General features: G+C 45.5%; 1 long non-coding RNA gene across 1 annotated transcript; it reads left to right on the plus strand.

Annotated features, from left to right (window-relative positions):
- The first annotated feature begins 1521 nt into the window (after nt 1–1521).
- LOC134477942 (uncharacterized) lies at nt 1522–11729 on the plus strand. The gene is made up of 3 exons (XR_010050266.1): nt 1522–2062; nt 8421–8484; nt 9795–11729. It is a non-coding gene; the product is annotated as an uncharacterized LOC134477942 (long non-coding RNA).
- Nucleotides 11730–13759: the final 2030 nt, after the last annotated feature.

A 13759-nucleotide genomic window follows, 5' to 3' on the forward strand; every position in this document is an offset into this window, starting at 1 on the left:
TGCAACCCCCAGTTGACAGCAGAGGCCACCAGTGCAGGTGGCGAACGGTTTCACATCTAAGGACAGCCATGCACTGCACTCCATGGCTGAGCTGGGGCACAGCCGAGGGCTTTTGAATTCAAATTCTCTCTCTGGGCGCTCGGAAGTGAATCCATGAAGTGTTTTGGCAACTCCCAGTGAGTTTCAGGTGCCCATCGCCTTCCCCATCCTCTCCCTGCTCCCTTTCCATCTCCGCCTTCCTCCCCTGCTGCCAGGCTCCTCCCACCCTGCAAGTGCACTCGTAGGGTCAGCCCTGCTTAGCAGAGGGCTCCGGATCTCCACGGGAGACCCCAACATGCTTTGAGCATTTCCACTGCAAAGAGGGCCTGTTCTATTGTGAAATAATACCACCACCATCTTCAGTATCCTGTTGTACACACTTTGGAATGTGTCTGTAGATCGCCTGCCTGTTTCATCACACCTGTTTACCCTTCCCTGACGAGATTCGGGGGGAGCCTGTCAGCTGGGGAGGGTAGTGCACACCCATAATCCCAGCCCCAGAGGAGGCTGGGCAGGAAGGTTGAAAGGTAAGAGTCCTACCAGGGCAACTTACTGAGACCCAAAGTAAAAGCAAAAATAAGGATTGGATACAGCTAAGTGCAGAACGCTCCAGGTTCATCCTCAGTACTGCACACAAGCATCTTCTTAGCGGCTCTCTTCCACACTCCTGGAAGAATCACCGATGTCTGAGAGAGGCAGAGAAGATTTAAGCAAGTTTAGAAGGGGCTTAGGACTTTCCTTAGTGTAATGTGCCGGAAATACGATCTCCCATACTCAGGGAAGCAGCCTTACATCAGCACCCTGGGCTGGAGAATGTGTGGGTGTGTGTGCCGGTGGGGGGGTGTGTGCCGGTAGTCGGCAGCATGTGATTTTTGCAATACACCATTTCAGGGGCTGTTTTCATCAGTGACAGTAAATGACCCACTGTGCTGGAAAACACAAGCCCCTAAAGATGCCTGAGCAGGGGCCCCCTGGCTGCCAGCGATTTGTCAGGCACAGGGACTGTGGTGGCAAAGGAGGCACGTATATTCCTGCTCCGCCCTTTGCAGGCAGGCCATTGCAGCCAAGTCAAGGATTCCGCGCCTGGGTGCACTTGGCTCCCACCTGCAACCCTTCACCCTGTCACCTAAACTGCGAGATGCTCCCGAAGGCCTGCTCTCCGTGACGGCCACGCGTCCCTTGGTTTCTGTGCCTCTGTGTGTTTTTTCTGAGCACCCTTCCTTTCTCATCTCCATCAGGTCCCCTCGACATCTTCCCTCCTGCCTTCCCCGCCCGGGCCTCCAACTTTTAACCTGACCTCATCTTGTACTTTTTCATCCAAGCTACCTTTCCTCCCATTTCCAATGCTAGGAAGGGGCAGGGACTAATAGGTTTTTCCTCAGTGGAAAAGCAAGTGCTAAAAATGGACAAAAAAAAAAAAGCCTCGTAAGGTGCAAGATCTCCCTAGGGGCAAAAAAAAAAAAGCCTCGAGCTTTTATTCCGTTTGCCAGGGGGTGGAGTTTGGAGGGGGAGGGCGAGTGACGTCTTGACAGCTGATTAGAGGAAATTGGCGCACGCGCACAAAACGGAGAGTACAAGTGTCGGGTTTGGAAAAGAACGCGGAAGTCACGTTGAAGGGAGGCGCTGTTCAGCGCCATGTTAGGTCGGCGCCATGTTGGGCCGGCGCCATGCGGAAGCTAGCCTCACTTTACACAGGCAAAACATGTCAGGGATGGATAAACAAGGCCGGCCGGCCAAGGCTGGCCGCCCTCCGCAGACCTTCCAGGATGGACGGACTTGTGGGTGGGCAGCCTGCTGTTCTGTTCCAGTGGCGCTGCCCCGCTCGGGCTCCTGGCCGAAGCGACCCTCTGTGTGTCTCGGGTCCCGGCGAGGCCGTGCAGAACCCCAGGGTCAGCGGCTGGCCCGCCGTGTTGCGGCAACGCACCCCAGCTGGGCTGTGGATACTCGGCTGGCGAGTCTGATTCCTCCCAGGAAGAAGCCACTGGGAGGCCGGGCCGTAGGTCCCGATCGCCTCCGGGGCCCGGTGAGTAACAGATACACGATTTGTAGAAATAGCGTTCTCTTTTATTGTTATCAGATTTTTCTGGAAGAAATAAGCGACAAAATAATTAGTCTTTTCTTTCCTTTTCTCCGCTTTCCCGTCCTTTTTGGGGGGGAGGCCTTACTGGGGATTGAATCCAGGATCCTGGCCCTGAGGAACACCACAGCCTTTAAAATGGTTCCTTTGAAACAGTGCCACTGAGTCACTAACTTGCCCACACTGGTCTTGAACATGCGTTCCTCCTGCCTCAGTTTACCAGAGAGCTTGAATTAAAGGCATGTTGGCCTTTAATTGTGCCCAGCTGAGAGAAATTGTTTCTGCAGAGACTTTACGGTGACATGAGGTGCTCAGGGAACAGATTCTGAAGTAAATAAAACAGCAGCCAGTGTTGAGAAAAGCCAGGTGTAGTAGCTCGTCATCCCAGCACTTGGGAAACTGAGGCAGGAGCGTTGCTGTGAGTTGGAGGCCAACCTGGGCTACATAGTAAGGGCGAGACTAGCCTCAACTGCATGTTAAGACCCTGTGTCAAGAAACCTAACAACCAAAAAGAACCCTAGACAGACTTCTAGTACAAATCAAAAGTTTCTCCATGAGGAAATAAGGAATTTCCTGGAATGATCTATCCCTGAGGGAGAAAGGGAGAGTCTCAGTGGCTTGCCAGTGAATCTGGTTTTATGTGCTTTTTTTAAAAAAAGCTTGTGACGTCCTTCAAATGAAAAATTCAAATATAATCCATGTATATATTCAGGTTCTCAAAAGCGACCTCACAACATTTGTTTTCTCCTGCTGATGCTACCCAGCCAGTGGCAGCTGCAGTTGAGTGCAATCCAGTATTCTTCGTGGTTCTCCAGAAAGCAGGGCCACTTGATGAGTAATGAAGAGAGTGGTGACACCGGGGCCCAGGACTCTCCCAGCCTTTGCCTCCAGGATAAAGGGAGCCACGACCCCGCCCCAAACACTGTCCTCAAGCAGTGGGAGTCGCAGACCAAGTCTCCTCCCCTGAGAAAGCCCATTGGTGTCTTAGCTCATGAGACCTGCGGCCTGAGACCTGAGGCCTGCGACCTGTGTGCCTGCCTGGAGCTGCAGCTTCTGCACCCCAGGCCCCAGCGTCTGGGAGATAAGAAAGATGGGCTTGAGAGGTGCAGATGAGCTTGGGAGAAGGTAAGCACCCATCAGGGCTCTGGCAGGGCCAGTTCCAGCCTAGGGTGATTCCATTCCCTCTACATGTTAGAATCATCCTGGGGTCTTGGGTCAATGCAGTACGTCACACAAGCCCCAGACTGATGGCAGTGACAGAATGCAAATGCAGAGGTAGCCAGGCATTGTCCCATGGCCAGCAGGACTAGGCTGGGCTGCAGCAAGAAAATGGTGGTAGAAATGCTCCATGAGCCGTGGTTATCGCGCACATCTGCAGATCCCATGCAGGAGCCGTGGGGACAGCCAGGCGGAGCTCTAGCTCCTGGCAAGGGCTTTGTCGAGAACCACAGGCAGGCCAGCCTGAGCGCGCCTAGGGTGGGAATTGGGGCAGGGACCGGTGGTGAGCTCAGAGGATCATGTGAGGCTTTCTCAACCTCATGAGACTTGCCCTCCTGGCTACCTAAGCCTGCAGGTCACATTACTGGTGTTCACCTTTGCACTAACACCTTATGCATCTCAGGTCAGAAACCAGAACCCCAGGTATGCTAAATGCCTATCTTCAAGTCAGAGCATCCCAGTGCAGGTCTGGGGCCAGGGTGCTGAGAAGGACACCAAGAGCCCTTGACCTCAGTGAAAGAAGAAAGGGACCAGAAATCCAGTTTCAACGCTAGTGGCCCGTGGATTCGAGTGTTTTCTCCTCAACTTTTCCCTTTGGGAGGAATCAGCCATTTTTCTATCTTTGCTTAGCTTCTCTGGCTCGCTGCCTGCCTAGTGCCTGTGATTTGTCTTCTCCTCTCCTGGCTTTGCCACCACACTTGGTCCCTCTCCAGCTTGATCCCCCTGCCCAATCCCTGACTCCAGTCGGGCCACATCTGTAGTGGTGGCTGCATTCCTGTCCCAGCCTCTGCCCTCCCCTGCCCCAGCCTCTCTCTGGCCTGCCTGTGTTTCCTGGTCTTGTTTCCTGTGACAGACACTGGGTTGGTGGCCCTTGCATACTAGGACTTCATAGTCATTGCTGTGTCATCCTGTGTCGGCCTTGGCCCTGTGAGTTGCTCTGAACGGAGGGAAATAGGATGCAAGCAGAGGTACCACCAAGGCTAACACACAAAGATTGTACCCTGGAAGCTATCTGCTATCTTGTGAACCACTCAGCCTGGACTCCCAAGTCCTGCGTCTCCACATGGAGAAAGCCCCGCGGGGCTGTGCCTGCCTGGACCCCCTGGTCCCAGCCCCACTCCCAGCTGTTGCAGCCAAGTGCCCCGAAGCCAGGAGCTGTCCACAGCCTCAGACCCGCGAAAGCTTCGTGAGCATCTCATGGGTTTAAGCTGCTGGGTTTAGTGGAATTCTCTTTCTCAGGCAGACAGCCAGAGCAGCCTGTATCTCATCTGCTCCCAGACCTGCATGTCCCAGAGCAGACTCCACAGTCCCATCCTGCTGTCCTCCGGCGTCACCTGGCATGTGGTGTGGACAGATAGCCTGGCGCTTGAGCCTTCCAAGTGGAAAACTGACTTCAGGAGAGAAAGCCGGGATGCTCAGTAGTCTCCTGCCATGTTGTTGCTTGTGAGCAACTGTGCTGTCCTGCTGAACAGTGGACCGGCAAGCGCAGGGCTCTCCCAGTGCATGCTGAGTCACTGCAGGGGGAAACTAAGCCTTGCCAGCGCCGTCCGCTGGGGGTGAGACCCTGGGCTCCTGCACCAGTGCCTCCCACTCACAGCTGTTCCTCAAGCCTGCCTGCCTCTTCTAGTTCTATACAGCAAGACTGTCAGCAGCTTTGTGCATTCTTTTATTTTAGAAAAGATCCGCAGTTTTCACCCTAGACTCAAAAACTGTGACAATTATCTAGAGTATATAAAGAACACAGAAAATTAAGATAACCTCCAAAATAAGGTGTAGCCCATAAATGGGCAACTGAAGCGATCCAGCCCTTCTCAGAAGCACCTGCCTAGTGTCTGTGGTTCCTGTGTGTATGAAGAAATGCTTAGCTCTGCTGGCCACCAGAGAAATGCAAGTTAAAGCAACACGAGGCCCCATCTTACTCTGGAGAGAATGGCCATCCCCAAGAAACCAAGTAACAAATGCTGGCAAGGCTGGGGTGCGGGGAACTCTTCTATACTGTTGGTGGGAATGGAAACCAGTACAGTTGCTATGGATCAGCAGGAAGAGTCCCCAAAAGATCTAAAATTAGAAATTCCACTTGACCCAGCTATTCCCACTGGGTATCTTCCTGAAACGGTGAAAGATGTCATTGCAGGGATACATGATGCTTGTATACCCATATGCCTTTAGGAGCACAATTCATAGTAGCTGAATCTTGGAAGTGGCCTGCATGTCCATTACCAGGCGGATAAAGAAAGTATTTACACAGAATGTAGTACTACTGTGCTATAAGAAGGATAAACTTGGATCGTTTGTAGGAAAATGGATGTACCTTAAAACCAGACACAAGCTTAAATAGCACATGTTTCTCTTCTTTGAGAAACATAAATTATAAATGAAGAGCAAAATAAAAGGTAGATAAGAAGTGTGGAGTTCGATCTTTCTCAGATGGGAAGCAGAGATGGAGGGCGGGAGGGAGGGGAGGAGAGGAGTGTGTGTGCACATGCACCACCTTCAGCGAGAGGTGTCCTGGTCATTACATGCTGCAAAAGGATGAAAAAAAATTTGAGGACAAAATGTTTTACTTTTCAGTACAGGCCACAGTCATGTGGCTCATGCTAGTGAGTGGGGTTCTGCGTGTTGCTGGGGGGTTGGCAGTGTGGCTCCCAGGCTGCATGTGACTCACCTGGTCACAGTGACACTGGGTCTTTGCACAGCGCTGCAGTGGTGCTGGGCCGCTGACCATGTTTTCTTGTTCTTTATCATGTAGCCAGGTTCCACGATGTGCTTCGTGCATGTTTACTACATAGGTGAAGGGATGATGTTTAGCAGGAAGCTTAGAAAAGGTGTTCCACTTCCTAGAGGAAATCATATATTGTGATAAGCAGAAAAGAAAAAAATCAGAATAAAAAGCTGCTTCTACTGAGATATAAATAAGTTTAAGGCTGGAGTGGCCATGCATGCCTGCAATCCCAGCACTTAGGAGGCCGAGGCAGGAGGATTTCTGCAAGATCAAGGCCAGCCTGAACTATATAGCAAGACTCTTGTGCAAACAAAAACAAGTTAATGCCTTTCAACTTCTGTGTCAAATACAGGTGTGACAGCAAGTTCAAGACCTGAGCACTACAGAATAAAGACTGAGTCAGTAACTAATGAGCTCTATAGATAATTGTGAACTTTGTTTTCAATGGGAAAACAAAAGTGAAATTTTGAAAGCAAAAGAGATCTTGACCTTTTTACAGAAGAAAAGCAATGTGTATTTTCTTGAGATATTACAGAAAATATAGATTAATAAAGGTGACTAAAATAAAAACTACTTCTAAACACAATGAATTGTTACCTCGAGTAACCACACATTAAAAAAAAAAAAAAAGGATGACACTTTTGCTTTATTTTCTTATTGAAGTGTTGCACATCACTTTTCACTTGTTAATATTCTCCTGTGTTATTTTTTTCTCTCTGTATGGTGCTGGGGATTGAACCCATGGCCTTGCACATGCTAAGCCTGTGGCTGCCAGGGAGCCACACCCTGGCCAGGTTCACTGAAATGGATAAATTGTATTTCTTTACTCCAAAACAAATGGTTTTTAGTTTCACTTTTACCACTGAGCTATACTCCCAATCCCCCAAGATATTTTTAGTTAGTCCTTTCAACTTTGGATATTTTCATAGGGTCATCCTACTCTTATCAGTGATAATAAGCAAATTTATAAAAGCATCCTTGCATAGATCTATTATTATTGCCCAAGGGCAAATTCCAAGAAGTGGGTTTCCTGAGTTGAATGTTTTGTGTTTCAGTCTTTTATGCATAGAGTCAAATCTTCTTCAGAAAAAACATCCTCCTGGGGGGCTGGGGATTTAGCTCAGAGGCATAAGCACCTGCCTTGTGAGCAGGCAGTCATGAGTTCGATCCCCGGTACCCGTAAAAAAAAAAAAAAATCCTCCTGCTTTTATTACCTATGCTTAGCTTGCAGGCACTGTCTTTGTAAGTACAGTGGATCAAAATGACAACTCAGATTTGAAGGTGTATTACTAGTGAGATCAGACATTTTTCTTGTCTTGGATCTTAGCAAGTTTGCAAATGTTCTTTATGTAGGAATGATGCAGTCTCCTTGACCTGGAACTTGCAGATATTTTGCTTGTGTGATCAGTTGTCTTTGCTATTATTTTTAGTGATTTTGACATAGATAACTCTTTAAAAGTAAATAGAAGCCAGGTGTGGTGGTGCATGCTTGTAATTGCGGCCCTCAGGAGGCTGAGGCAGGAGAATTACTGCAAGTTCCAGACCAGCCTGAGCTACAAGGTGAACCCAAGGCCAGCCCGAACTGCATAGTGAAACCTTGTCTCAAACGGGCAAAAAAGGGCCAGAGATTTAGCTAAGTGGCATAAGTGCCTGCCTGGCAAGCACATGATCATGAGTTTGATCCCTGGTATCCCGCTCCCCAGAAGTAAATACATTAATTAATCTGTTTCCTTCCTAGTTTCTGCCTTAGTCACCATACTTGGCTGTTGGTATCTCAACTACTTGAAAAAAACTACTTGCTTGTATTTTCTCTTAGTATTATGATTTCTTAACATTTTATATTGCATTTAATCTTTTTTACCACTACTTTTCAGTGTCTTCTAGTTTTTTCTGTTTATTATACTTACAATTTCTTTGTGTTTGTTTGTTTTGAGACAGAATCTCATTACAGTTCAGGCTGTGCTTGAACACACTTTGTATACCAGGCTGGCCTCAAATTCTTGGTAATCTTCCTGCCTCAGCCTCCCAGAGTGCTGAGATTACAGATATAATCTCTTTAATCCATGGGTTATTCAGATTTAAATTTCCAAATGCATGGAGTTTCTAGTCAAGCTTTAAAAAATATTGATTTCTTGTCTAATGGCTATGCCAGAGAACACATTTAGTATGAGTTTTATCTTACGGCATATGGGCCATTTTTGTTTATTCCTTGTGTGCTTAAAAAGAATACCCATCAGTGTTTGCTAGATGTGATTTAGATTAAATTATTAGTCATCTTGCTCAAAGATTTTGTATGTTTCTTCTATCAGCTCTGTGGAGAAGTGTGCCAACTTCTCATTTTGGTTGTCACATTTTGTATTTCAGTGCTGTTTGAAGTGTGGTTTGCTTGATTGAGTGATTGAGTCAACCATCACCTGTCCAAGAACAGGTAAGTCATACACTGAAATAAGCATTTAGCAACTTTATTAGCTCTTTTATTTCATTTTCTTTTATAAATTTTTGGGGACAGGGTCTCACTCTGTATTCCAGACTAGCTTTGAGCTCACTGTGTAGTCTAGGCTGGCCTTGGACTCATGGCCATCCTCCTGCCTCAGCCTTCTGAATTCTAGGATGGCATGAGTGTGCCACCATGCCTGGTGTCTTATCACAGTTTTATCACAACAATTTGACAAATGCTGTGATATCCATGCATATGATCAGTGGACTTGTGTTTTGTGTTTTTCCTTTTTTATTAATCCCCTTTCTTGTACCAGGAATCAAACTCATAACCTCACACTTGCCAGGCATTAATCCACTTTTAAATTATAGTTTTATGATAGAATTGATCTGCAACAGTTATAAGGTTTTTAAGTATTCATTTACCACAGATCATAGGAAAAACTTTTATTTTTGAGTTTTATCAGTTTGTTTCATTTGTTTCAACTGTTATTCAAGGTATAGAACCTTGCAAAATTTTCCCAGTGAGCTAAAGATTTTGACATTATGAATCACCCTTCTGTAGCTCTAGATTACTCATTGCCTTAAAATTCTACTTTGGTTGTATTTCTGTAGAACAGTTCTAGCCGCCTTTTTTCCATTCATTTTTTTTTGTTTGTTTCAAAACACCTTATTTCTAGTATTTTCAACTTAGTAACACTTAAACTTTAGTATTATACAAAATTTTGTTTGCCCTCACATCTATAGTAGTCCTCTAAAGGATAAACGAAATTTTTCAGTTGTAACATCTATATTAGTTTGTAGACTTTTGGGGGACTTCTAAAACATTTTCATTTAAGTTTTTACAGGCCAATATGTGATTTGATTGGTCTAGTGTAAGGCTAGAAAACATACAGCTGGTTATAAGCAGTTACATATGCTTCATGTTATAAAGATGTTAATTACATATACATGTCCCAACTCACCCTCCAAACAAATCTATTCTTGGGTGAGATGATAAATCATTGGACAGGAAATGCTGTTTAATGGAATTTTCATCTGAAAAAATGTAACAATGCAGATATATAAGACCAACAGCTTTTATTTTTAATTAACATTAACAATTAATGGAATTATTCTTAACAATTCTTTTATCACTGAATCCAAAATTTTCACGCGTTACCATATGCCTCTCAGCACACCCCCAAAGCAACGTAGTTTAGTAGTGTTCAGGTAACGTAGGCAAAATAGCGTTTAATTTTCATGTTAGAAAGGAGATTTGGTACATAATTATTTCATAAGTGCTTCGGTCCCCTCTTTCAGATAAAGGTCCAATGGACCCTCCACACCTTGAGCTAGTATATAAGTCACGGGAAACAGGATACATCTTCTCCATAGAAAAATGGAATCCGCCATTCTGGTCTACCTCTATGCTCATGACCACATCAGTAAGTATCACTTTGAATGCTTGAATAATTCTCCATACGTCCACTGTATCTATCCTGTATGTTGGTAGACCCATCAGAGCGACTGCTTCCATCATAAGTCTGTGGGGTTCTCCTGTGGAGCACCCGTAACTCTCGTTCACAACTCTGTAAGTGCCTCCACGTGGATGTTCAGAGTAATCTCTACCTCATCCGCCACCGTAGCCACCATGATCACTATAGGCCTTAGAAGAATGTTCATCTGGAGAAAAATAACAGCCACAGTTGTGGTGTTCGTAGTCTCTAGGTGGTGAAGCACGATCTTTGGTGTATCAGGAACTTGCATAGACTCCGCTTGAAGATCTGTCTTCAGCAGAGTAATTTTCATCTCTTGGCGATAGCATAATCGTTGCTCTGAGAAGAAACGGGCTTTTTGTGTTTCTCTCTACCACGCAATTCTGGAGCTCATCTTCCCAACCCGATGAGTGCATCTTGAAGGAGCAAAAAGAGTAGCTCTTTCAGAAGAAGACCCTCCACTTCGTGAAGAAGGACACCTTTTAACTGGGAAGAGTTCCCCAGAAGAACTCGTGCTGAGACTGTGATTACATCCTCCGTCATCCGAGCATCCTCCACATGAAGGAGGCTGTTTCGCTCCATCATTTTCTCCTCCTCCATGTCTCACTCTTCTCATATGGCCTCTGTCCCTTGAGAGAGGTCGTCCTCGATTACTGCCACTTTCGGGAGCATTTGTTTGCCTTCTACTTGGATTGATTTTCCATTCAAAGACTTTCCATTCATCTCTTTGGCAGCAACCTTAGCATCTACAGCTCTTTCAAAGGTAATAAAAGCAAAGCATTTGGACTTGTTGGTTTCCCAATCCTTTATCTAAAGAGCTTCTGCTGTGGATCCAAATGATCGAAATAGCGCTTCAAGAGTCTTTTCATTGGTCTCTGTGTGGAGGCCTCCTCTGAAGAGTTTCCCACGCCAGTCAGCTCCCCTCATTTTGCTCCTTTTACGGTTCCCAGAGACCTTTCCTTACTCCTTTCGAGAGAGAAAATAGCTGTCCCAAGTGGTGCCGCAAGCAAGTCTTCCCATCCATTTGTACGTCTTTTGACGTACTGAGTCTTTTGTAAGCAGCATATGGGACTGTGTAAAGATCCTGTCTGGCAGATTCTGTTGCTCAATTAGAGCCTTGAGAGCGAATCTGTGATTTTCCTAACTGCTTTCGCATTTCCGTCCTGGCCGCATGCTGCTCTTCTCCCTGCCTGCCTGCTCCGGGGCTCAGTGTTCACAGCTGTGTTTTCCTGCCGGCGGCTCGCTAGCTGTGTGTAAGTTGGGCTGTGCATTGTGCTGGCCGTGGTGACTGCAGTGCAGGGCCTTTGGGCTGGTCTGACTGCATCTCCCGCGGTCAGTAAGAGCCTCTGCACCCCACTGATATCTCACTGTCTGTGGGGCATTGTTTTTGTTCAGTTCTTGGTCTGTATTTCACCCGAAGGCTTTGTTATGTTTTTTCTTCTTCATTATTTTTTTTTTTTGATAAGGAATTTAAAGCTTTATTCTTTAAACAGATTTTGAAACTATTTTTGTACATTGAAATTTTTGTTGGTTTGTTTGTTTTTTGGTACTGGGGATCGAACTCACAACCTTGCACTTGCCAGGCAGGCACTTGTGCCACTGAGCTGTATCCCCAACCCTGAAGTACAATTAAAAAAATATATTATTAGAATAAACTATCTCCAGTAATGTTTTATTCAGAAGTTATATTAACATATGTGATGAACTGATAACAAAACCCAAATCTTACATTATAAAATTATGCTACCCCTGGTAAGACTATCAATACTCTGTAATGATGTTATTAACTCATATTTGTGTCTCAAAGTGTCATACATTGATTGATGTAAGTACTATATACCAAAAAACGAATACATATATAACATGTTTGAGGTTGGAAACACCTCCAAATCATTGATTTGAACTTCATAAGGAGTTTTAGTAAAAACAAAGTGATATAAAAACAAAAACTCATTTAAGTACTTAATTTAAGCAATGTCTAGAAAGATGGTAAAATAGTGGCAATTTACTTACCATAGAGAAGAGAGCAAGCCTTTTAGTGATTCTTAGGCTATTAGCATCAGGCAGCAAAGACAAACCCACTAACCGACGAGGTAATTTACACTATTAACTCTGTATTTTTACATGAAATTTCATTAGTGCATCTTAGATGCACACAGTGGCCACATTCATCACGGCGAAGTTGAACCTATACATGATGTGTCTTGCTGCTGCTTGTCATCATTCTCCTTCTTTCCCTTCCACACCTGTTCCTCTCCTTATTTATGAAGGCTTTGTTTTCCTTTTTTCTTTCTTTTCTGATTTTTTTCTTTGCCTTGCCTTCTCCCTGTTCCCTTTCCCATCTGAACATTTTCTTCCTATTTCACAATACCCATTGTACATTTTAGTCCTTATTTGCACTTTGCATTTCTCACACCATAGAAAGAATGCAATATTTACACTTGTGTATCTGATTTATTTCACTCAAGAGTATGTTCTCAAGGTGCATCCATTTACCTAGCACTACATCAAGCTTATCCTTCTTTAAGGCTGAGTAGTACTCCATTTTGTTGTTAGGTTTTGTTCAATAAGTAGTTGTTATGAGTTAAAAACTAGTGGTCTACTGCACAGCAGCTGAATTAAATGATCTACATGCTGAGTGTAGATGGCCAGCTGAAGAAAGTTGCCAGCATAAATAGAGACATGAAAAGGGAGGCATTGTGGGTTTTCCTAAGTGTTACTGTCTGGAGCTGTTGGCTCTGCTAAAGGAACTTGTCATGCTGGCTTCCCTGATACGAACTGGGCAATTCTTATTGGAGAAACTTGGGCCCTTGTCACTGAGGATGGCTGCAGTTCCCTTTAGGGGAGCTCGAGTCCTTACTTTCAGCATCATTTCCTGGCTCCAGAGGGGAAGGTGTGTGCTGTTCAGTCTCCAGGAGAAGCTTGTCACACTGGCTTCCTGATATGAACTTGGCTGTTGTCATTGTCAAAAGAGCTCAGGATCTTACTGAGGATGGCTGTGGTGCTTTTCAGGGGAGCCCTGATCCTTTTTTGAGGGTTGCTTTTTGGCTACAGTACAGAGCCCTCAGCCAGCTGGCATGCTCCTTCCTTCCACTGACACAGACTTTCCAGCTCCCACCGCTGACCTTGGGGCCTTCCCAGCGCAGATCTATGAAGCAGACTTGCATACACTGTCATGGGCTCTAGACCTCCAGTGGGACTCACGGGAGGCATTGTTATGGACTCATGCAGGACATTGTTGTATAATCCAGGCCCTTGGCTAGATTTTCTAGGTCTTCAGTGTTGTGGACAGATGCCCTGCACTTTCTTGTATTTAACTCAAGATGACCATCATAAATAATACTATAAATTACGGGTCCATATGCCATTGTTCTTGCACCCCCTGACTATGACAGCAGTCATTAAATCAGCCACATAGTTACCTTTTGTGCTCTTCATCCTTTCTTGCATCTTGAGCCCTCTTGGTGAGCTACTTCTCCTCTGTGGAGAGTACCCGTGCAGCTTCTTTCGTGCGGGTCTCCAGTCACAGAACACCCCCCTTCACTAATCTAGCATTTGGAAGATCCCATTCACTGGTTTGTTCGTTCTTTCTTCGTTTCTTTCTTTCTGTCCTGGAGATTGAATCCAGGGTCTTCTAACTGAGCTACATTCTTGGTCTTTTTTATTGTTTATTTTGAGACAGGGTCACAGTAAGCCATTAAGTTCCTAAGGCTAGGTTCAAACTTGGGGTCCTAGGGGCTGGGGATTTAGCTCAGTGGCATAAATACCTGCCTTGCAAGCAGGCAATTG

Source organism: Cavia porcellus, unplaced genomic scaffold, assembly GCF_034190915.1.
Source record: "Cavia porcellus strain 051 isolate PalLab524CR breed Dunkin Hartley unplaced genomic scaffold, mCavPor4.1 scaffold_10, whole genome shotgun sequence".
In the NCBI taxonomy this organism is placed as follows: domain Eukaryota; kingdom Metazoa; phylum Chordata; class Mammalia; order Rodentia; family Caviidae; genus Cavia; species Cavia porcellus.